This window comes from Budorcas taxicolor, chromosome 11, assembly GCF_023091745.1.
Source record: "Budorcas taxicolor isolate Tak-1 chromosome 11, Takin1.1, whole genome shotgun sequence".
Lineage (NCBI taxonomy): Eukaryota > Metazoa > Chordata > Mammalia > Artiodactyla > Bovidae > Budorcas > Budorcas taxicolor.
This window is the reverse complement of record NC_068920.1, coordinates 121,631,560-121,657,966: the sequence shown is the minus strand read 5'-3', so window position 1 is coordinate 121,657,966 and position 26,407 is coordinate 121,631,560.

The window sequence follows — 26,407 nt, the reverse complement described above, 5'->3', positions numbered from 1 at the left end:
CTGGGAATTCCCATGGGCAGAGGAGCCTGGTGGGCTACAGCCCATGGGATCTCAAAAGAGTTGGACATGCCTTAGCAGCTAAACAACAATAACAATTTTATCACTTAGATCTGAACCTTCTTATGAATTTTACTATTATGTATTCGAACAGTCTCTCTTTGCCCCTTACAGGATAAGTTCAATTAGATATTCCAAACCATCATTCCAAACCTTCATTCCAAACCTTACTGTTTGCCCAACACTGGGATTCAAAGAAGAAAAAGACATATTCCTCTTCCTTGGTATGAAATTTGTTGACTGGGAGTGAGAGGGATGTATGTCAGAACCTCCAGGGTTGCAGGAGGGAGGGAAAACAGGTATAACTTAAAGTATATTAAGTTACACAATATCATTTTTCATTTGGACAAAAATATATTATTTCATAATGTGAACAACAGAAATTAAAGCTTGAATAATAATTTGGGACTAGTAAGTATATGCAGATGTTGCAAGGAGTCTCAGAATTAAGAATAGCTTTGAGGGCTAAAGTCCTGATGTTTATTAAAGAGAACATGGATTTTTTAAAGGTTGAGAAATACTGCTCAGGCTGGTTACAGGGCATGATATGTACAGAAAATGTGGAATTGTTGCATTGTAAGTTTGAAAATAGTGGTACTTAAACAAAGAGTGTCCTGGGACATAGGGAGTAAGGACAGGTAGGGGGAGTTTGGAGGAGATCCCAGAAGTTAGGGACATTTTAACTGACTTTTGAAGGATAGGTAGAAATTTAACAAACGGAGAAGAAAACACGACCTACAGACTGAGGAAACACCATGTCCAAAGGCTCAGAGACACACAGAAGAAGGTATACTCAAAAGTTGTAAGTAACACAGGATGGTTTGGACAGAGTTGAAAGAAATAGAATAAAAAGATTGTGAAAGTATTAAATGGCATACTCGGAGTTTTTTATCCTGAAGACCAGTGGCTCTCAATCTTAGTTCTTCATCAGGACCATATATACAGTTTTTTAAAATAGTTTTATTGAGATGTACTTACATACAATAAACTGCACTTAAGTGTGTGTAATTTGATAGGTTTTGACATATGTTTACATCCATGAAATCATCGCCACAGTCAGGATTATGAACATCTCTATCACCCCACATTTCCTTATATCCCTTTGTAATTCCTCCCCTGCACCCTTTCTTCCTCCCTCCATCTCTAGGCAACTGCTGATCTGCCTCTGTCACTATAGATTAGTTTGTGTTTATTAGAGTTTTATGTAAATGGAATCATACAGCATGTATCCTTTATTTGTTTGGCTTCTTTTACTAAACAAAATTATTTTGAGATTCATTCATATTGTAGTGTGTATCAGTAGTTTAGTTCTTTTATTGATGAGTGGTTTTCCATTTTATGGATATACCCTAATTTGTCTGATTTACCTGTTGATGGACATTGGGGTTGTTTCCAGTTTTGGCTTTTACTAATAAAACTTCTGTGAACATTCAACTACAAGTCTTTGTATGACTGTATGCCTTTAACATGGTAAATGTATGTTTAACATTTTAAGAAACCGCCAAACTGTTTTCCAAAATGGCTGTAATGTTTTACTTTCCCACCAGCAGCAAATGAGAGTTCCAGTTATGCCACATCCTCACCAATACCTGGTGTTGTCAGATTTTAAATTTTAGGCATTCTAAAAGATACGGTTTTAATTTACATTGTGGTTTTAATTTGCATATCCCTAATAAGTAAAGATTAGCTGACTCAATGGACATGAGTTTGAGCAAACTCTGGGAAATAGTGAAAGACAGGGAAGCCTGGCATGCTGCAGTCCATGGGATTGCAAAGAGTTGGACACGACTGAGCAACACAACTGAACAACAACAATAAACTAAAGATAGTGAATATTATTTCATGTGCTCATTTACCATCTGTATGTCTTCTTTAATGAAATAATTATTTAGATCTTCTGTTTGTATTTGTACTGGACTGTTTGTTTTCATATTATTCAGTTCTGAGAATTATTTATGTAGTCTGGATATAGGTCCTTTATTTGATGTATTATTTGCAACTATCTTCTTTGTGGCTTGTCTTTTCACTCTCTTAACAGTATTTTCAAAAAATTCTTAATTTTGGTGGAGTCCAATTGATCAATTATCATCTTTTGTGGAGCAATTTGTGTAGTTTTATGTTTATTTCAATACTGATTCCTGGGTCTCTTTCCTCAAGATCCTCAGTAAGTCTAGAGAGAGGCTTGGACAGTTGAGTGTGAATAAAACATTAAAAGTGATTTTGTTGTGCAGCTACTGGTAACAATACTGCATAAAAAACGGTGAGCTGTCCTATGTATTTGAATGCTAGGGATCTTGTTTAGGTATTTCCTTATAGTTCATCTTGTTCCAGAAGGATTTCATGATCGTCTTACAAGGATCCAAGATAACATATATTGAAAGTAGAGAGAAAAATTTTTAAAAGGTGGGAAATAAACTGGAGCCACTAATGGCACTAAAAATTCATACTTTATTGATCTACACATTGCTTCTAACTTTTCCAGCAATTCAATGTGTATAAGATACAAACAAGCCAATTGCTTAAGAGACATACTAGTGTTAAGATTAGACATAAATGTCTCCTGAGGAAACTTATAAAAAGGGAAGAACAGTGTTCTGGGTGAGTTTCAATGGGCGGTTTATTATAATAGTTCAGTCCGGGCTGATTGCATTATGATTAGGTACAATTCAGTAAAAACCAATCTTTCAGGGAACCGTTAAAATAGATACCAGCCCTCTGACGATCTAAACTGATGCAAAATGACCAAGCTTTTGCTTTCTGGCTCAAACATCTGAGATGAAAGAGTTGCTTTTGCCAAGTGGTGTGGAGTTCTAGAAATAAAAATGGTTTATTTAAATTGTAATGAATAAAAGATGCAAGAGTATATATTAGACTCTCTGGATTAGAAGGAACGATGAATGATTTTTCTTTTAGGAAATGACTTGTGCTTTCTCTCAAATAAGTTTTTTATAAATATTGCTTGGAGGCTGGGAAGATGAGCCCAAAATTATGCTCCCTGTTTCTCTATGCTGCTTGTTGAATAAAGACCTACATGTTAAGACAGACAATTGAGTTGGGGGTTAGCGTCCCTTTGCAAAGGCTGTTATCTAACAACCATCTCACTTCTGCCAGAATCGAAGGAATCTCACAAGCAGGGCCAAGAACCCACTGGAGGTTTGTTTTTTTTCTTTTTTTGAAGATTTATTAATTTTATGTTCTAGCTGTGGTGGGTCTTTGTTGCTTCACACGGTTTTCTCTAGCTGCAGCGAGTGGGTGCTGCTCTTCATTTGCTGTGTGGGCTTCTCATTGCAGTAGCTTCTATTGTTGTGGAGCACAGGTTCTAGGTATGTGAGCTTTAACAGTTGCAGCACATGGACTCAGTAGTTGTGGCTCGTGGGCTCTAGAGTGCTGGCTTAGTAGCTGTGGCATAGGGACTTTATTGCTCTGTGGTATGTTGGATCTTCCTGGACCAGGTATCGAATTGGTGTCCTCTGCTTTGCAAGGTGAATTCTTAACTACTGGACCAGAAAAGAAACCTCCATTGGTGGTTTTAAAGCATGGAATTGATGTGTCCTGTATTGATATTTTAGAAAGATGATGTTGGTAGCATTGTGGAGAATGGGCACTGAAATGGGCAGAGAAGCTAGGGAGCCAGGATACTATTGGAACAGTGTAGGTAGATGATAGTAAGGGACTTGCTCTGAGATGATTGTAATGGAAGTTGAAAGGTAGGGATTCAAGAGTGATTTCAGAGATAGAAGCAATTGATGGAGTTGATATCATCCTCATATCTCTGATATGAGGTTGAGGGAGAAGAGGAGTTAAAAATGACTATAAGATTATTTTATATTGGCCAGCTAGGAGGAAGATAGTATGACTAACTGCAATTTAGAACAAAGAGGGAAGAACAGGTTTGCAGAAAAGATCATGAATTTGGCTTTTGACACTTGGAGGTTGTGTGCTTGAATTATCCAAGTGAAAATAGCAGTAGACTGTTTAGAGATCTGGAGCTAAAAAGAGAGGGGTGGCTGGAGATAAAGATTTGAAGACATCAACACACAGGTAGGTGGTAGTTGAAATTTTGGGAATAGATCAGATAACATGGTGAGATTTTATAGAGGGGAAAGAGAAGAGGTTATAACACTGAGAATAGAAAGTTAAGAAATAAGACATTATCTAAAATATTCTTCAATAAGGATGAAAGAAAAAAAGGTTTTCTCTGTGGCTGTTCCTTCATTTTACATTGATGACCTTGTTCCATTGGTTCTCAACCTGATTTTGAACATTTTATGTCATAAAAAACTTTTGTTATTGGATTTTGTGGCCCTTGAATGTTATTTCTATAATACTTTTTTGCCATCTGTAATTTCTTATCTACCATTTCATGGACCTTACTGATCTCATCTAAAATTATGTCTGCTTTATTTTATGTTTGGCCATGATATATTTTTCTTAGAGTAGGAGGTCTTTTTAAATTTGAGGTTCAATTTTCCCATGACTTCTAGTATGATATTTTATGTAGTTGCTAGACTACACAGAGAGTTATTTCATATATGATTCTCTATACCATTATTTTCTTTTTTTTATTGAAGTATAATTGCTTTAATGGTGTGTTAGTTTCTGCTGCACAACAAAGTGAATCAGCTGTGTGTATATATATATCCCATCCCTCTTCAGCTTCCCTGCCATCCCCACCCCATACCATTATTTTCAAACAGTGTTCACATTTTTAAAAATCTACAAACAATAAATCCTGGAGAAGGTGTGGAGGAAAGGGAACCCTCTTGCACTGTTGGTGGGAATGTAAATTGATTTACAGCCATTATGAAGACATGATGGAGATTCCTTAAAAAGTCAGGAATAAAACCACTATATGACCCAGCAATCCCACTGCTAGGCATATACCCTGAGGAAACAAAAATTGAAAAAGACACGTGTACCCCAGTGCTCAATGCAGCACTATTTACAATAACTGGAACATGGAAGCAACCTAAATGTCCATTGACAGATGAATGGATAAAGAAATGGTACATATATACAATGGAATATTACTCAGCCATAAAAAGAACATATTTGAGCAACTTCTAACAAGATGGATGAACCTAGAGTCTATTATACAAAGTGAAGTAAGTCAGAAAGAGAAAAATATCATATACTAGTGCATATATATGGAATCTAGAGAGATGGTACTCATGAAATTATTTGCAGGGCATTTACTGGAGAAGGAAATGGCAACCTACTCTGGTGTTCTTGCCTGGAGAATCCCAGGGATGGGGGAGCCTGGTGGCCTGCCGTCTATGGGGTCGCACAGAGTCGGACACGACTGAAGCAACTTAGCAGCAGCAGCAGCAGCATGGAGACACAGACATAGAGAAAAGACTTACGGATATGGGGGGCGGGGAGGAAGGAGAGGGTGGTATGTATGAAGAGAGTAACATGGAAACTTACATTGCCATATGTTAAACAGATAGCCAATGGGAATTTGCTATATGACTCAGGGAACTCAAACTAGGGCTATGTAACAACCTAGAGGGGTGAGATGGGGAGAGAGGTGGGAGGGAGGTTTAAGATGGAGGGGACATATGTATACCTATGGTTGATTCATGTTGATGTTTGGCAGAAATCAGCACAATTCTGTAAAGCAATTATCCTTCAATTAAAAAATAAATCAATTTATAATTAAAAAAAAGAATATGAACATAAAAAACCTTATTGTAGTATACTTGATTTACATTGTTGTGTTAGTTTCTGCTGTACAGCAAAGTGAATCAGTTATAAATATACATATGTCCACTTTTTATAGATTCTTTTCCCATACAGGCCATTACAGAGTATTTTTCTAAGCTATTAATATTGGAGTGGGTGGTTTAGTGGTAGAATCTTCGCCTGCCATGCAGGAGGCCGGGTTCATTTCCCGGCCCATGCAGCCACAGTGTCCCCTTTTTAGGGCTTCCCTTGTGGCTCAGCTAGTAAAGAATCTGCCTATAGTGCAGAAGACCTGGGTTCAATCCCTGGGTTGGGAAGATCCCCTGGAGAAGGGAAAGGCTATCCACTCCAGTTTTCTGGCCTGGAGAATTCCATGGACCAGCCCATGGGGTCCCAAAGAGTTGGACATGACTGAGCAACTTTCAGTATGGTATAGCCAATTAACAAATAATGTTGTGACAGTTTCAGGTGAACAGAAAAGAAAGAGACCTGACCATATGTACACATACATCCATTCTCCTCCGAACACCCCTCCCTTCCAGGCCCACGCAACATTAAGCAGAGCTTCATAAGCTATAAGTAGGTCTTTGTCCGCTATCCATTTTAAACAGAGCATTGTGCTCATGTCCATCCCAAACTCCCTCCCCCTGGCAATCATAAGTTTGTTCTGCACATTTGTGAGTCTCTGTTTTAAGGCCATTACAGAGTATTGAGTAGAGTTTCCTGTGCTATACAGTAGGTCCTTATTAGTTATTTATTTTATGTATAGCAGTGTGTATATGCCAACCTCAATCTCCCAATTTATCCTTCGACAATGCTCACGTTTTAATAAAAATTTCCAACACCAAAACAAAATTATGTGATTTTTACATTTTTTTCTCTCCCATAATAATGTTGAGCCAAATTGAATAATTATATTTGGTCATTCTTTTGGCAGTTTGATTTATCTCAAAAATATTTTTGTGTCAGTCCTGAAATTTCTCTAAGCCTTCTTATTCAGCAGTCATTCATTTGCCTGTACATGTGAAAAGATCTCTCTTCTTCAATATCTTGTAAAAATACCTTTATGAATTATTTTATTGAAATTTATACATATGGAAAAGGAAAAAATTCTTAACTGCACAAAATTCTTCATGAATTTTTACGCAGAGAATGTATTCCTGTCATCTCCACTTAAATCAAGAAATAAAGCACCACCAGCACCTAATAAATCTCCACCTTGTACCCTTCCTGGTTCTTTTCCCTGCTTTCTAAATGGAATTCCTCTTCTAATGCAATAAATTAGTTTTGCCTTTTCTGAGAGTCATGTAAATGTTATCATACAACATATATTTCTTGATCCTGGCTTCTTTCATTTGGCATAAGGCTGGTGAGATTCTCCTTGTTATTGCATCTGTCATTTGTTTCTTTCTTTTTATTGCAATAGAGTATTCCATTTTATGAATATATCGCAACTTAACTTTTCATTTTGCTCTTGGTGGGCATTTGAATTTTTTCCAGTTAATGAATATTGCAGATAATGCTGCTATAAATACTGTAAATATTTTTTGGTGCCCACATGTATACATTTTACTGGATACATATGCAGCAGTGAAATTACGTAAAGAAATGCAATGCTAATGGTTTCTCTGAAGATTCTTTTGAATATATATGCATCATATTATCTTTAAATAATGTGATAGTCTTCTCATTTTCCCTTTATTCTAATACTTATGCCTATTATATGTTTTTCTCTTGACTTACTGCTCTGACTTCAGAAAAATAATGAATCATCGTGGTGACAGTGAGCATCCCGTCACATCCTCAATCTGAGGGAAAAGATTTCAGTATCTCAAATTAAGTATGATGTTTGCAGTCTGTTGCAATACTATGTGTCATGTAACCATTGGAAAACTTTACTATATAATTGTAAGAGAATGAGAATGGAAAAGGAAAATAATATATGATAATGAGGAGAGGTGGGGGAAGGAGGAAAATAATTTTGAACTTTGTGAACTGAGGACCTTTGAACTCAGTAGCATCAAATATTAATCTTCATAAAGAACCAACTTTAGTTTTGATTTTCACCATTATAACTTTGTTTGCTGTTTCACTATAAATTAAGTTCCATTTTTATTATTTCCTTCCTTCTTTTAGGTTGAATGAAATGAAATTACTGTTTGTAAAAGTAAAAAATCATTGAATTTTTAAGTTTGTATTATTTCCCTAACTCTTACAATGATTTTCAGCCTTTCTTCTTTTCTAATATATACATTTAAGGCTACAAATATGCTTCTAAGCACAGCTTAAGTTGTACCTTATTTTTAATATATTGTACTTTCATAATATGAAAAAAATATTTCTTTTAGTTCAAAATAGTTTCCAATTTTAAATGTGGTCTCTTCTTAGATCCATAGGTTATTTAGAAGTGTTTACTTAATGTCCAAATACTTAGCAATTTTCTAATTTATTATTGATTTCCTAGCTTAATTCCACTGTAATTAGAGAACATGCATAGATGATTTCAATCATTTGCATTTTTTGACTCTGTGGTCCAATATATGATGAATTATGGCCATCATTTCATGTGCACTTAAAAAACTAATTATATTTTTAAATCTGTCAGACATTTTAGCTCTTATATCTCCATATAAACTTTACAGCACAATATCATTGCCCTTCTCTTGCAATCAACACAGTAGATACAGCCTTCAGAAGTTGCATGATTCTGAGCTTTCTTCTCCCAATAAGATTGCTCCATTATTTTTATTATTATTTATTTATTTGTGGTTGCTCTGGGTCTTCATTGCTGCTTGCATACTTTCTCTAGCTGTGGCAACCAGGGGCTATTCTTCCTTTTGGTGTGTGGGCTTCTCCTTGTGGGGCTTCTCTTTTTGTGGAGCATGGGCTCTATACATGTGGGCTTCAGTAGTTGCAGCAAACAGGCTTAGAAGTTGTGGTGCAGGGGGGCTTAGTTGGCCCATGACATGTGGGATCCTTCCAGACCAGGGATTGAATCCATGTCCCCTGCATTGGCAGGCAGATTCTTAACCCCTGGACCACCAAGGAAGCCAAAGATTTCCCCATTATTAGCATTTATACTGTTTCTCCCACATAATTCTATGTGCCCCTGTGTATTCAAATCCCTTACACAGAACTAGTTACCCATAAGTAACATTTCTTTTCCCCCAAAATTTAGAGAGATGAATTATGGTAAAGACTATACTAATAGCCATTTCATGAAAAATTCATGAAAATTATTAAATAAATATTTCATAGAATCAGAAATTCACAGTGGTTAACTAAACCATTCTTCCAAAAATTCTTCTGATGCTGAAAAAACCTCTGCAACTTTTCTGTTAGTAAGTAGTAGGGGCATGGCAAATGTTGAATCAATGAGTCCCACTAAAGGGTTATCCAACCTATAGGACTGCCACAGTCACCTCTCCCAGAAAGGCCATTGTTTCTGAGGACATCACTGACTGTTAGAAAGCACTTCCTTGGGCTGCAATGATACCTGATTCCCTAAAGTTTCTGTCTGTTGGATTAGAAACAATCTAATGCTAATATGATAGCCCTTCAAGTCCATGTATCCTTGAAAGTTTTTCTTTGAAGCTCAGCATCACTAGTTCCTTCCATAATTTCTTGTGTTATTCAACATGGCTTATTCCCCTTTCGGAGGATTAAACTGGCAGAACCCCATAAATAGAGAGGCCAGGGCCTAGTGTTTACCACCCTAGCTGCACATTAAAATCAACTGAGTAGTTTCTCAGAAAATAATGATACCCATATCCCATCCTCAGAGATTTTTGATTCAGTTGACCTGGAGTAGCCAGACATCAGTATTTTTTAAACACCCAAGTGATTGAAGACTTCGTATTTTAAATATGTCATTTCTGTCTAGTTTGATCTATAGATTCAAATGCAACCTCCATCAAAATCTTAGCAGACGTTTATTTTAGAAATTGATGAACTGATTTCAAAATTTGTAAGGAGATGCGGAGAGTCTAGAATAGCCAAAACAGTTTTGAAAAAAAAGAACAAAGTTGGAGACTTTACACAATATAACTTTAAGACTTAAAGATATTGGTGTCAGAATAGTCGAGTAATTCAATGGAATAGAACAGAGACTTCAGAATAGGTCTACACATATATGGTCCATTGATTTTCAACAAAGATATAAGACAATTCAGTGAAGGAATTATAGTTCAGGGTTTTTGTTTTTTTTTAAATTGTGCTGGAACAATAGAATATTTATGTGCCAAAAAAAAAAAAAAATGAACTTCCTATCTCTTACCATATAAAACCTTAACTCAAAATGGATCATAGTCCAAACTATAAAACATAAAACTATGAAACTTTTATAAGTAAGATTAGAAAAAAGTCATAATAACTTTGGGTTAGACAAAGATTCCTTAGATGTCACAACCAAAAGGATTATTCATTTTAAATTTTTGATAAATTGGACTTCATAAAATTTAAAACTGCTCTTCAAAAGACACTGTGAAGAGAATGAAAAGACAAGCCACAGACAGGGAGAAAATATTTACACATCACATATCAGATAAAGGACTTGTATACAGAATGCATAAAGAACGCTTGAAACTCAATAAGAATGCACACACAAAAATATGGACAAAAGATATGAACAGACATTTCACCCGGGAAGATATTCAGATGGAAAATAAACACATGAAATATTCTCAAAATCACTTATCTTGAGGGAAATGCAGATTAAAACCACAGTGATATGCCTATATGTCCACTAGACTGTTTAAAATACAAAACACTTAGAGAAGGAAATGGCAACCCACTCCAGTATTCTTGCCTGGAGAATCCCATGGACATGGGAGCCTGGCAGGCTACAGTCCATGTGGTTGCAAGAGTCTGACACGACTTAGCAACTAAACCACCACAACCATAACAAAAGCTGGAGAGGATATAGAAACACTAGGACTCTCATAACAGTGCTGGTGAAAATGCAAAATGTTGCAGCCATTTTGGAAAACAGTTTGGCAACTTCTTAAAAAGTTAAGCCATATACCTACCTACATATGTACACTCAACTTCTGGATATTAACATGAGGTAAATGAAAACATATATCCACACAAAGGCTTGAACATAAATGTTTATAGCAGCTTTATTTGTAGTAACTAAAAATTAGAAACAACCCAAATGTCCATCAACAGCTGAATGGATAAATGTGTTACATGTATGTACAACACAATAATACTCAGCAATAAAAAGAATGAACTAATGATAGAAACAACAGAAATGAATTCAAAATAATCATGTCGAGTGAAAAAGTCCAGGCAGAAAAACACATACTTTATCATCCCATTTATATAGAATTCTGGAGAGCCCATAATAGTCTATAGTGATAGCAAACATTACTTGTTGTCTGAGGATGGGGTGGAGGTGGGATGAAGCATAGTATCACAAAGGCACACAAGGAAACTTTGAGGGGGGAGGTGTTTCAGTTCAGTCACTCAGTCATGTCCGACTCTTTGTGACCCCATGGACTGTGGAACGCCAGGTCTCCCTGTCCATCTGGACTGCGGAATGCCAGGTCTCTCTGTCCATCCCGGAGTTTACTCAAACTTATATCCATTGAGTTGGTGATGCCATCCAACCATCTCATCCTCTGTCATCCCCTTCTCCTCCTGCCTTCTATCTTTCCCAGCATCAGGATCTTTTCCAATGAGTCAGTTCTCTGCATCAGGTGGCGAAAGTATTGGAGTTTCAGCTTCAGCATCAGTCCTTCCAATGAATATTCAAGACTGATTTCCTTAAGGATGAACTGGTTGGATCTCCTTGCAGTCCAAGGGACTCTCAAGAGTCTTCTCCAACACCATAGTTCAAAACCATCAATTCTTCAGCGCTCTGCTCTGTCGGGGGCCGGGTGTGTTTGCTAGCAGAATGTTCTGTTTCATAAACTTTATCCTGCTGCTTTTCCCTCCAGCTCCCATAGTTGACCCCACTGGCCTCAAACTCACTCTCCTCCCACCTCAGAAAATGCTTACACACCCTTCCCAACTCCTTAGTCTCAAGGTTTCAGCTGAAAGGTTGTTTCTTCAGGAAAGCCTTCCATTTCCTTCCCAACCACACTGTCTTTCCTGTTCAATAATTGGGATTTATGTAGTCCTATTTTAAATATCTACCTCCAGACTATAAACTTCTTTTGGACAAGGATTTGCCTATCTTCTTTATAATATCATTGTATCCTCCTTGTCTAATAAATGCCCAGCATTTAGCTCTTCCCATGCGTATTTGCTTGAAGCCTTAGTCTAGTTCAAGACTCTTCCTTTTTAGCTAAGCAGTTCTTTCAATTTTCCATTTTTTTTACTCACCATGTCCCCACCCTACCCCACCCTAACATGAGCCCCAAGAGAAATCTGGGTTAGAAGAGGAATCTGAATGACAAATACAGTACTGGAATCAGAGAAACCATGCCCTTCTGGTGACTCAGCCTTTGTTTCTGGCCCAAACATTTCCTTCAGGCTCTTCTATTAGGTCAAATTTTCTCTCCAAGAGGCCTCTTGGTCCTTCCCCCAAACACCTGCGTCCCTTCCCTAGTGTATATTCTCCATCAGTACAATCAGCATTGTAAAGAGGCCATTTCTGGAGGCTGTAGTGTAGTGCTTGCAGCTTTCTTCACCTCCCAACCCATTTATAATCTTTGAATCCACACTTTCTTTTTAACTACTTGCCAAATCTGCTGATCACCTGGTTGCTAATAATTCAAAATCACTTAAGTCTGAAAATCTTAAATATTCTTCAAAACCCAGTTGACATTTTGGTGTTCTAGGATCACCCAGAGGTCAGGAAGTCATCACTCTTGGAATCACACATTGGCCCCTGGCTAGCCCTGAAAACCCTATATTTATAACTATTTTTATACTTTTGGGAGGAAACAATTTTTATGTTATTCCTCTATTATGGAGATGATAGGATTAGTTTTTTTGTTTAGTTTAGTTCAGTCGCTCAGTCATGTCCGACTCTTTGCGACCCCATGAATCGCAGCACGCCAGGCCTCCCTGTCCATCACCAACTCCCAGAGTTCACTCAGACTCACGTCCATCGAGTCCATGATGCCATCCAGCCATCTCATCCTCTGTCATCCCCTTCTTCTCCTGCCCCCAATCCCTCCCAGCATCAGAGTCTTTTCCAATGAGTCAACTCTTTGCATGAGGTGGCCAAAGTACTGGAGCTTCAGCTTTAGCATCATTCCTTCCAAAGAAATCCCAGGGTTGATCTCCTTCAGAATGGACTGGTTGGATCTCCTTGCAGTCCAAGGGACTATCAAGAGTCTTCTCCAAAACCACAGTTCAAAAGCATCAATTCTTCGGCGCTCAGCCTTCTTCACAGTCCAACTCTCACATCCATACATGACTACTGGAAAAACCATAGCCTTGACTTGATGGACCTTTGTTGGCAAAGTAATGTCCCTGCTTTTTAATATGCTATCTAGGTTGGTCATAACTTTTCTTCCAAGGAGTAAGCGTCTTTTAATTTCATGGCTGCAATCAGCCTCTGCAGTGATTTTGGAGCCCCCAAAAATAAAGTCTGACACTGTTTCCACTGTTTCCCCATCTATTTCTCATGAAGTGATGGGACCAGATGCCATGATCTTCATTTTCTGAACGTTGAGCTTTAAGCCAACTTTTTCACTCTCCTCTTTCACTTTCGTCAAGAGGCTTTTTAGCTCCTCTTCACTTTCTGCCATCAGGGTGGTGTCATCTGCATATCTGAGGTGATTGATATTTCTCCTGGCAATCTTGATTCCAGCTTGTGTTTCTTCTAGTCCAGCGTTTCTCATGATGTACTCTGCATATAAGTTAAATAAGCAGGGTGACAATATACAGCCTTGATGTGCTCCTTTTCCTATTGGAACCAGTCTGTTGTTCCATGTCCAGTTCTAACTGTTGCTTCCTGACCTGCATACAGATTTCTCAAGAGGCAGGTCAGGTGGTCTGGTATTCCCATCTCTTTCAGAGTTGTCCACAGTTTATTGTGATCCACACAGTCAAAGGCTTTGGCATGGTCAATAAAGCAGAAATAGATGTTTTTCTGGAACTCTCTTGCTTTTTCCATGATCCAGCAGATGTTGGCAATTTGATCTCTGGTTCCTCTGACTTTTCTAAAACCAGCTTGAACATCAGAAAGTTCACGGTTCACGTATTGCTGAAGCCTGGCTTGGAGAATTTTGAGCATTACTTTACTAGCGTGTGAGATGAGTGCAATTAGGCGGTAGTTTGAGCTTTCTTTGGCATTGCTTTTCTTTGGGATTGGAATGAAAACTGACCTTTTCCAGTCCTGTGGCCACTGCTGAGTTGTCCAAATGTGCTGGCATATTGAGTGCAGCACACTCACAGCATCATCTTTCAGGATTTGAAACAGCTCAACTGGAATTTCGTCACCTCCACTAGCTTTGTTCATAATGATGCTTTCTAAGGCCCACTTCACCTCACATTCCAGGATGTCTGGCTCCAGATGAGTGATCACACCATCGTTGTTATCTTGGTTGTGAAGATCTTTTTTTTACAGTTCTTCTGTATATTCTTGCCACCTCTTCTTAATATCGTCTGCTTCTGTTAGGTTCAGACCATTTCTGTCCTTTATCGAGCCCATTTTTGCATGAAACATTCCCTTGGTATCTCTAATTTTCTTGAAGAGATCTCTAGTCTTTCCCATTCTGTTATTTTCCTCTGTTTCTTTGCATTGATCCCTGAGGAAGGCTTTCTTATCTCTTCTTAATATTCTTTGGAACTCTGCAGTCAGATGCTTATATCTTTCCTTTTCTCCTTTGCTTTTCGCTTCTCTTCTTTTCAGAGCTATTTGTAAGGCCTCCTCAGACAGCCATTTTGCCTGTTTGCATTTCTTTTCCATGGGGATGGTCTTGATCCCTATCTCCTGTACAATGTCATGAACCTCATTCCACAGTTCATCAGGCACTCTATCTATCAGATCTAGGCCCTTAAATCTATTTCTCCCTTCCACAGTATAATCATAAGGGAGTTGATTTAGGTCATACCTGAATGGTCTAGTGGTTTTCCCTACTTTCTTCAATTTAAGTCTGAATTTGGCAATAAGGAGTTCATGATCTGAGCCACAGTCACCCCACGCCCGAGGCCAAGGGCGGCGGCTGAGAGGAGCCACCCTGCACTGAAGCCAGGGGCGGCGGCCAGGAGGAGCCAGCCCACGTCCAAGGATTAGTTTTACATGGAGCCAAAAATTAAAAAATTCTCAGAGTGATTGCTTATGTATGGGGTTTCCTTTTGGGATAATGAAAATGTTTTGGAACTTGGTAGAGGTTTATGTTATATGAATTTTATATAAATAAAAAATATGTTTTTACCTCAATAAAAAATGACAATAATTCCCAGGAAGACAGATTTTCTCACACAAGGAAAAAATTTTGGTCAGTCATCATTGAGGTCATAGAATTCCCTGTAGATGTGGCCAGCTATACCCCTCTGCCTCCCACCATCACATTGTCCCCTATAGCATTTGAAGCCAGCTGTATATTATCTACTGAAAAGATTCCATTTTAAAAAACAACTTATAGCAACAAATTGTTGGCATAGAGGAATAGCTATAATGGAAGCAAACAAAAGTAACTCCTGACTGATCTCAGAATATATCCTTTATAAGAATGTTTTCTACATAATTTCATTAATCAAATACTTTTTTCGTGTCAAACTTTAGAATATATGAGATATATTTTGGGTCCATGTAGTTTTAGTCACACCAAATTAACAGTATGTGTGTTTTTGATGAATTTCAACAGCTATACTGTTCTCACTGTGAATGAATTCACTTAGTCAATAAATAATTTTGGAGAACTTTCTATGTGTCAGTCAAAGTATTAGGTGCTAGGAATATAGACATGAATAAAACATACACCTACCCAAAATTTATGGTCAAATAATCACATTAATTATGTAGATTATCATGTTTCAAATATAGAAAGCTATGTCAGAAGACAAAGGTGAGCTTCAGGGCATCCAGAGTCATTGTCATGTTCACTGCCTTATCCTCAGAATATATAATAGGTCTAGCACATCAAAGAAACTCATCAAATGTTTTTTGATAAATGAATGAGGCTTCACACAATTATACACTATTTTCACTGTTTTATGTGGTTCTTCTATAGTACAGCATGACTCAAACCAGAAATGACTAATTTATTGCCTATAACTTGAAAAGGGTAATTAATGCTTTCTTTCTCACCATTCTCAATGTGCAGATATCATTTTCATGTCAAATCTTCAGGCTGTCTGCTTTTAATTCATTTATCCTGTTCACATAAGTGGGCTGAGGACCATGGAAAATTCCTTACAGAAAAAAAGCATCCATCCTCCTCCCCATTCCCCTTACTCCCTTCAGTCACCAAATCTTCTCTGTTCTCTGAAGATTCTGACATCCATACCAGCCTCTCTTCTCTGCCAAGGCGCTTGGACTTAGTGGTTTAGCTCTGGGCTGATTGCCCTGATTGGGTTCATAACGCTCCCACTCACAGGCATGGGGTCGCAAAAGAATCAGACATGACTTAGCAACTAAACAACAACAGCAAAACAGAGCAACTTTAACCTCAAGCCTTCCCTGAACCTGGGCCAGAAAGTGGTGGTGATCTTGAGATGGTCCTGAAGAACCAGGCTGACTTTCACTTTTATTTATTTGATGTATGTGTCTTTTTTTGTTTTTTTATAACAGCTTTATTGAGGTATAATTGACATACAAACATTGAGCATATTTAACATGAATAATTGGGTAAGTTTTGACATATTACATTTGACTTCTAGAACCAATGTGTGTGTTTTTAAACAAGATTATTACTGTCCAGGAATTAGCGGCTAGGACCTAGCCCAAAACAAAATGACTTTATACCATACATTGTAAGACAACGATCAACAATGGCAACAACATGCCTTTTCCAAGATTCCCAAAGCAGACCGAACCAACTGATTTCTCCTGGATCGTTACCTCACCCACTCATCCCATACTTAGACTATGTATTAGGAAGACTAGAAGGAGGGAGAATTTCAGGCTTGTGAGTCATCCTCCCTTGGGGGAGAAGAGGGAATCTTCCCCTCCCACCCCAAACCAAGAGGGCAGAGGAAGAGCAGGAAAGGCCAGTAACAAGCATAGTATTAAGATTCTGTGAGATAAAGCATTGAGGGGCCAGGTGGAAAGCTGTGAAACCCTAAAGTTGGGGTGACACCTCCTACTTAAGGGATTCCTGCTTAAGGCCTTACCTTGGAAGAATTCACACATGTACCCTACAAGGAGGGCAGAATTGGACTGTCACACAGAAAGCATCTTCAGAACAACAAGGTTAACCAGAGAGAAGCAACAACCTGTCAAAAGAGGAAGATATCTTTATCCCAGTCACTTGCCTATCCTGCCCAATGCTGCAAAGTTCAACTTTGGAAGAGTGAAGGAAAAGACATCTCAGAACAAGGCCCCCTAATAATCAGGGTCCCAGCTCAGTTCTAAATGAGATTTCACTTGACAGTGAGATTAAAGTCTTTAAATAGTAGAGTTTAATGATCAAAATAGGACTTCCCTTTAGCTCTAACAGTAAAGAATTTGCCTGAGATGCAGGAGACCAGGGTTTGATCCCTGGGTTGGAAAGATTCTCTGGAGAAGGGAATACTTCTCCACTCCAGTATTCTTGCCTGGAGAATTCCATGGACAGAGAAGCCTGGTGGCCTAGAGTCCATGGAGTCTCAAAGAGTCAGACATCACTGAGCAACTAACACAAACACAATGATCAAAATGGGTGAGTGAGTGAGTGAACATCTGGCTGGCACATGAAGCCCTCAAGCAGGACCACCTGCTTGGTGCAGCCTCCTAGGGACTCTGTGCTCAGAGTTTAAATGATCTGTGGTCATCGTCTTGAAGTTCTTTAGTACTTTTACCTTCAGATTTGTGTTTTGTAAATGCAATCTCTGATAGGGCAGTGAAACATGTATCCCATAGTCCATGCACAGCCCCACCTCCTACCACCTCCCTGGATGGATTTCCCATTGCCCACCACCCTGTTCTCTGATTTCCAGAGACGTATCCAGCCTCCCCTCACCGCCTCCTCCCAGTAGTGGCTGCTTCCCTTGACCCCTGTGGGGACCTGGGTGTAGACATAGAGAGGGTGGGGTCAGGTGGACATGGAAGTGACAGTCCCATCCTGGGGAAATACCATTACAGCATGTTGTTCAGGGACTTGGCAGAATGAGTCTCTAGCCCACCCCTGATGCAGGAATGTACTGTATCCAGGGGGTCTCTTGTCCACTGTGGGTTGGGGCAGTAGGCTGGTGGGAAGAGGAGACTTCCTCACCCCTGACTGGGGAGCAGTGCATTGGTGTAGTGGCTGATGGCTGCAGTTAGTGGGTAACAGGGGTCACCTCTCCACTGTGTGAAAGATTCTACATTCACTGCACAAGGATCCCCATGCCTGAGACAGCACTACATTAAATACCAACTTTAAAGCTCTGTGACATGTTGAGAGAGAGAAAGTGGAAGAAAGAGAAAGATTTATATTTTAGTCCCTTTGACAAAATATGTTTCCTGGCCCTACATTTTCATTTTGTCCCAGGCCCTGCCATTTTGTAGCTTGTACCACTCTCACACCTCCTTTCCTTGGGGAAGGATTAATTTCCTATTTGTGAGTGTCCTGCACCTGACCCACAACACCTGAAGATGTGACAACGCTTTCCAGTCAGCTTGCTACCTCCATATAGAAACAGATGTAAGTTCAGGGGCTGAAGCTTATGTGATATATGGGGCACTGCTTTAAAAAAATATAAATGCAAAATCGCTGCATCGTTTCCTAGGACCTTGGAGGGGGCCTGTGCAAGGGAGGAGTCCTGAAATGCATGTTTCATTAGCTTTATGGTCACTCCACCCTGTGTGCATAGCGTTATTGTTGTTGTTGTGTTAGTAGCTCAGTCGTGTCCAACTCTTTGCAACCCCATGGACTGTAACCCACCAGGAGCCTCTGTCCATGGGTTTCTCCAGGCAACAATACTGGAGTGGGTTGCCATTTCCTTCTCCAGCATACCCTCTGCCTACTCATGGGTCCGCTTTAAGAATCTAAAAGTTTCTTCAGAGTTACAAAACTCTTTTGCTTACCCTGAAACCCACAAATCACAAGCTAAGTAGTCATATGTTTTTGACAGGGCAAAGAGTAAACTTTTGTTAAGGCCCTCATGACTGCAGTATTTTTTTTCCACTCTGCTTTTCTGAAGCACAGGGCTCATTTGTGGCCTCTGTGTGAGGCCTCTTGTGCTGAACTATTCCTAGACTCTTTTCTTTATGAAAACTCTTGTCAATTAAATGATGCTGGGCTGATGAGTTCTGTTTATGATTTCATTCCACAAAGAAAAAAAAACTTCCTTTAATTGTTGCAGTCTCTCCTTAATTAGTTTGACCCCTATCTGAGAAGCTACATGGTTGTACACAAATTGAAAATACAAATAAATGTAATAATTGCTTTAAAAATAATATTAAAAATTATATGGAAATGTAACAATATATATACCCATATATATAAAATTACTGAAATGAGAGCGTCCTTTATCTTTATAAAATTCTGTTGGAGATTCATTCCCTCCTCAACACCAGTTGTTTGTTCCTATCAACTTTTCCTAGAGAGGTAAAATATAGTAAAAATTGCAGCTTCTATCTTGGGGTAACTTAAGGAAGAACAAAATTTTGCTGCATTGTGGGAAAATGTTGTTTAAAGTCTGATTATCCATATTAGTCATCTAACCTGACAAAATTCACCAGATAATTGCCTTTCATTTCACGCTATATGGCACAGGTTGTAGCCAAAGTCTATAATGAAATGGCTGAACATAGATGTTGGAGATTAGTTTGTTGGTTCTTTCAATGACAGAATTTTTTGGCAAACAATTTCACCTGCTATTTGGAAATACAATTTATTAGGTTAGTTAAGGGGAAAAAACCTTAACCTCAGGTTGGTTGAAATTGATCTTACCTGTGAAGTTCCTTTGTTCAGGAAGTGGTCTCAATGAGTTAAAGAGTTTTGTGCTGCCTTTTGTTATAGTAACCGGCAACCCCTTATCTCAGAAGCTTGATCACAACAAGTATTTATATCTTCCTCACTCTACCTGCAGAATCCCGTCAGCAAGAGGGTCTGTGCATCATGGTGAATCAGGGACCAAATCTCAACATGTGTTTCTGTGATCACTACAATAGGAGAGAAGAGAAACATGAATAATGCACTGGCTCTCAAAGGACTTGCCTAGAAGTGAGAAATATCATTTTTACCCACAATTCATTGGCCAATCTAAATTACCTATCTATAACTAATGCCAAAGGACATGGAAGTACAATCCTATCATATCTCTGGAAGACGAACCAGAATGTTTAGAACAACCCTAATGGCTAATCCCCTTTTGGCCACCAAATATTTAATTCACTCTATTTATGACATACAAAATATACTCACCCACTCCCTAAGGAAGAAAACCTCAAAATCCCATACAATTACGGCATGAAGTACATAACCTGAGACCTTTGAGTAAGATGTAGTTTCAAATCCTGATGCTACTTCTACCTGTACCTGTGAAATGTAATATGTATATTTATAATGGTAGCATAGGAAAACAAGATAATTGTAATAAATATTCTCCTTGGGAGAAATGGCAAATACACAGCAAATAGGATTCTGCAGGAATTCTGAAATCCTGCTGGGGAGAATTTTTGAGGGCCACCTTCCTTAACGAATGTTATCTCATTACACCTTGATTTTGAGACACTTCTTTTGCTCACTGTTCTTTGTGGCCTCTGGCTACGCCTTTTGGAAGAGTCTTTCTTTTTCATTTTCCTCTTTGGCTGAATCTGAAACAGATGTTGAGGAATATGCCTCTTTCAGGACTAAGCAATTTTCTGACCCCAGTTTCTGATGGTGGACAATGAGAAGCCCAAGGGTTGTTTTAAATCTCAAAAAAATTACAGTCTCTTTTGGTCTAGGCAGGTGGCTCAAACACAGCTCTCCTAAAAATTTAGTAGAGTTTTTAACCTGTTTGACTCTTTAATTGTTACGTTAGTTAGTTAGGTTAGTTAAGGTTAGTTAGTTGCTCTACTTGCCAGTGACCATGGTATAATTCTTTTTGAGACATGGTTCTACCATGCTTTCTATGCTTCCTTATTGCCATCTCTCTCTCTCTCACTTGTAAACGTGTGTACTTTGAGCTTACTAAACTTTGTTGAGAGAATCACACTTCATCTCTTTTCCCTGAGCCATTTTGACCAATTGAAAAGATTTTCTGGGTGCCTTTCAGCAAATCAACCGACAAAATCAATACCCTAGGAACTGTTAGAAATGCAAATGATCAGTCCCTACCCTTGACTTGCTGACAAAAACAGAAACTCTGGTTTTATATACACAACCAATTAGGTCCTGTACCCATCATGTGGCAACTAACTGGTATATAGACCCCTTGCAAGAGGCTTTGAGGTAAACATAATGGAGTGGTAATTACACTAGAAAATGTCCTTGAATATGTGGTCTTAGGCTCGTCACTTGGCATCTGTGAGTTTTCTTTCCTGAAATTCTATTTCAGACAAAACCTTGTGTACTGTATAAATGTTTGCTAAGTGCCTTCACATTGTTTTCCTTCCTTTAATCCACAGATACCTTGGTGAGGACGTTGTTAGTATTCCTGTTTTAAATGAGGAAACCAGAGGTCAAAGAGACTAAATGACTTGCCTAACATTTCCTAGCAAATGACTGAGTGAGTCAAGGTTCTCAGTTTTATTTTCCTGTATGTGTTCTGCTCCCACCATGACTGCTCCCAGTCTCAGGGTTAAAACTTTTAAGTTCCATTGAACACATATAATGTATTACTATATTTGCATCATTTTTTATCATAAACCAAATTGTCACAGAGTGATGATAATCCATGAGCAGAATTTTGCCATCTGATTTACATAATTCTTCACATTTAAAGGACTAACAGACCTTGAAATAAGGCTATATTCTCCTTAAATTATTGCAGTAACAGGCAGCATGAAACAATTCAGAGAGTATAGAGTTTTTACAAGTTCTATTTCTGTCGTTCCAACCAAGTATAGTCAAATAAATGTACTTTAAAAAGAATTTCTCCTATCCTCAAGAGAAATATGAGCAAAAACTAGTTTTGAGCTGTTAAATCTTTAGGACAAACCAATAACGTTTTGAATTAGAATTCCTTGATGCAGAATATGACAGCCAAATTAGGAAGAAAAATTTCCCACACTTGAGATTCATGTTACAACTAAGGTTGTCTCTTCCTCATTAAGTGAAAATAATTGAAAATATTTTTTAATTAAATGCTTATGTCTTCTATCTGAAGTTTTACTGTTTTCAGAGGAAATGCAATGAGAATTATTTGGTCTGTGACCTAAATCAGTGCATAGGAAACATTTTTCTCAAGGGAGATTCCCAAAGAAGGGATGGGCTATTTTGTTCTTAAGTTTCTAGTTTTCTAGATAGTGAGTATGCAGACAAATTACATTTTCTCTGTTGTGTTTATGTCTTGGGTTTCACTAATAGACATTAGTACTTTTTTGCACTTTTTTTAAATGTCAGTTACTTAAAATAAATTGAAAACATTTGTTAAAGCTAAGACTAGGATGTTGGCTTTTCAGATAACCTATTGGAATTTCAAAGCTTTTGCCTCTGAGATACTATTGACAAGAACAATTTCATGAAATCAGAAAGAAATTTTTAAACATTATGTTGGCATGGATACACATAGTTGGAAATTTGCTCACTAAGATCAACTTTTGTTGTTTTTATTTTAGTTACTCATCTCTTGAATATTTTCTCTTCCTGATTCATTTTCCAAATTGTAGTAGAGTCTGCCAGGTGTGCATCTAAATATTGCCCTGACTCCTTCTCCCACTATAACAAAAGACACATGGCTGGTCAGCTATTTTGCATGCCCTTGCTTTTCTTGCTATTTAGATGTGTGATAAATTTACTCAAATAGAATATAAGTAGTCTTGACCTGTGAATACCTTCCACAATGCTTCTCCAAGATGGTAGCCCATCTCCAAGGTAGTTCTCAATGATTCTTGATTCCTGGTATTTATGTCCCTGTGTAATCCTTTCCTCCACTGAATATAAGTGAAAGTCACTCTGCTGCTACTGCTAGGTCACTTCAGTCGTGTCCGACTCTGTGCGACCCCATAGATGGCAGCCACCAGGCTCTGCCGCCCCTGGGATTCTCCAGGCAAGAACACTGGAGTGGGTTGCCATTTCCTTCTCCAATGCATGAAAGTGAAAAGTGAAAGTGAAGTTTCTCAGTCGTGTCCGACTCTTCATGACCCCATAGACTGCACCTACCAGGCTCCTCTGTCCATGGGATTTTCCAGGCAAGAGTACTGGAGTGGGTCGCTCAGTCATGTCTAACTCTTGGACTATATAGTCCATGGAATTCTCCATGCCAGAATACCTGAGTGGGTAGCTTTTCCCTTCTCAAGGGGATCTTCCCAACCCAGGGATTGAACCCAGGTATCTGCATTGCAGGTGGATTCTTTACCACCTGAGCCACAAGGGAAGTCCCAGGATACTGGAGTGGGTAGCCTATCCCTTCTCTAGCAGATCTTCCTGACCAGTAATTGAACTGGGATCTCCTGCATTGCAGGCAGATTCTTTACCAGCTGAGCTACCAGGGAATCCCACTGCTGAATATAGCTGTCCTATATATTGCAAAAGAGATAGAATATGATTTCCGAGTCTAGGTCATAAAAGATGTTGTGACTTTCTTCTTGTCCTTTTAGATTACTTTCTCTGAGGGAAGCCAGCTGCCACACCATGAGGATATTTAAACAGTCCTAGAGAGAGGCCTGTGTGGCAAGAAGCTGAGGCCACCTGCCCACAACCAGCATTAACTGAGCCACAATGAAAGCCCTAGTTGACTGTAGTTACAACAGATATCTGACTGTTAAGTCATGAAAGATCTTGAGACAGAACCATTCACCTAAGCCACTCCCAAATTTCTGACCTGCACAAACTATGAAATAGTCAATCTTACAGTTTTGATTTAAGCTTCTGAGTTTGTTATGCAGCAGTCTATAACTGATACAGCAAATCCACTGGATGGCAATACCCATGACAATCTTAGAAGCCACATGTTGAAGGGTTTAGAGTGGTAATCAGCTCAAGTTCCTGGGTGCCCTTGTAGGGAAGAGCCTTTTCTGCTAGTTTCTCAGCTTCCTACCTCAACCTGGATTATTGAGAGAGAAAGAAGTTTCTTTAGAGCCATTACATTTTGTGGTCTAAATTTTATAATGGTTCAGTCTTTCCTAACTAATACATCAACTTTGTATTCTATTCTTTCTTACTTTAAGCCTTATGTATCTATGAGGATATTATTTCTCTGAGTAAGGAATACTATTGGAATAATAGTAATTCTTCAAGTAGTTCTTTAAACACTATCAAAAACATTTTATTGTTTAAAAGGCATGTGATTAAATATCCAATGCATATTCTCCACCTGAAAATTCTATTTTATTTGACTAATGCTGTATGTTGACTAGCACAGTTGCAGATCTCCTTTACTTGCTAGAAGCACCTAACCCCAGCTCCTGTGGGAGGTGGCTCTTAGTGGTTTACAGCTAGCCTTCTTCTCCAGAAAATTTCCATCAACCAATGGGAACCAACTCACTCAGGAAATTATGGCCTTTCCATATATGACCCACAACCAGTGCTCAAATAAGATGATGTATCAAAATCCAGCCGTATTGCCAAAAAGGATGACAGGTCTGTGGTGCTGTTTGTATCCAGAGCCTTCCCCTATGTAAATTTGGCCAAGGCTACACAGTATCTAATACCGAATCCTTGCTTGGCAGTTCTTTTGCTTCCCTGCTATGCTCCTTTCCCTCCTTTACAAGTTTTTCCCAAAGAATGTTCCCTCAATAATCCACATGAACCCAAATCCTTATCTTAGATTCTACTTCTGGAGAATTTGATCTAAGACTACCTATTTCCATGAAACTGAACAGGAGAGGTGAGGTCTTCTCAGTTATTTACATCACTGTTATATTGGCTTTATGAGTGAAGAAAATGTATTCTCAATCTGTAAAAAAGTTAGTAAGTGGAAACCTTAATTAAACAGAGTCAGCAAATCAGAATGGAGAGTTCTCATGCCCTAGGACAATAGTAGAGCCCAACATGAAGAAGAAGGACTCTTCTTATTTCCTGGCAAAGACTCAGCCAATGAAAGCCCTTTGTTTACTATAACCCTCCCAGCTTCTTTTCCCCTCTATAAAGGAGTTCTCCTCTTGTCATGCAGAACTTGCACATAACTTACTATTGTTGCAGACCCTGAACTAGATCTTTGCTGGAGAAATATCTTGGCATTCTGTTTGTCTTAGGTCACAAGACAAGTTCAAAACCTTGGAAAAGATGTAAAAACATAAAAACGAGAGAGAAAAATTAAGAAAGCCAAAAGCTGATAATCTTCAGATATCAACAAAATTCATAAATTCTAAAACTGATCAAGAAAAAGATGTAACATAAATGACTAATATCAGAAATAAAAGAGAAGTTATCACTGTAAATGATATAGACATTAAAGGACAATAAGATAATATTAGAAAACTCTGTACCCAAAAATCTGATGACTTAAAGTGGGTAAATTTCTTGAAAAATGCTGTTTACCAAAGTCAACACAGATTAAGCAGAAAATACTAATAGTCCTTTATCTATTAAATAACTTAAATATATTGTCAAAAACTTGCCATACCAGAGAAATCTAAATTCAGATGGTTCACTGGTGAATTCTATTATAATATCAAGCAGTCACTGAAGAAATAACATTCATCTTACAAAAGTTCTTATGTAAAATAGAGAAGGGAGGAGTATCTTCCTGCTTGCTTGTAACCATACCTGATCTTAAAACCTGACAAGACAAGAAAAGAAATTTATCTACCAATACTTTCATGAACACAGAATCAAAATCCTTGAAAAAATTGGTTAATTGATTCTAACAATATGTAACAGGAATAATATACCATGATAATCCAAGAAGGCAAGGTTGGTTTAAGACTCAAAAGTCAATCACTATAACCACAGTAACAGAATAAAGAAGGCAAAAAAAGAGATCATTTCCATATATGAATAAAAAGCATTTGTCAAAATACATTAGACACTTATCCTTTAGCAAACTAGAAATAAGAAGGAGCTTTCTCAAGCTCATAAAAACCTAAGCTGATACCACATTTAATGATCATGCTAACCAAGTCCAAGCTCGTACTCTTCTCTGCATGACAGGCCAGTACATTGACAGATGAAGTATTGGAGCATTTATTTGGAGTATTGGAGTATTTATTTGGAAAGCCAGCAGACTGAGAAGATGATAGACTAATGTTATAGAGAATCATCTTATCCAAGTTAGAATTCAGGCTTTTTTTCATACTAAAAGGGGAAGAGGAATGCCTGGCTGTTTAGAACTTCTTGGTGCTGGTCAGACCCTAGAGAAGATGTGATAAACCTTTTTTCTTGCAGCTGTCCTTGTAAATCTGGGCACAGTATTCCTCTCAACCTCCAACAAGACATTTTATTCTCTGTTATGCAACATTTTAGTCTCTATATGAATGACCTAAAGAATGGACTATCATGTATGTTTCAGTCTAAAGGTAACACAAAAGTGCAGAGCCAGTATGACTAAG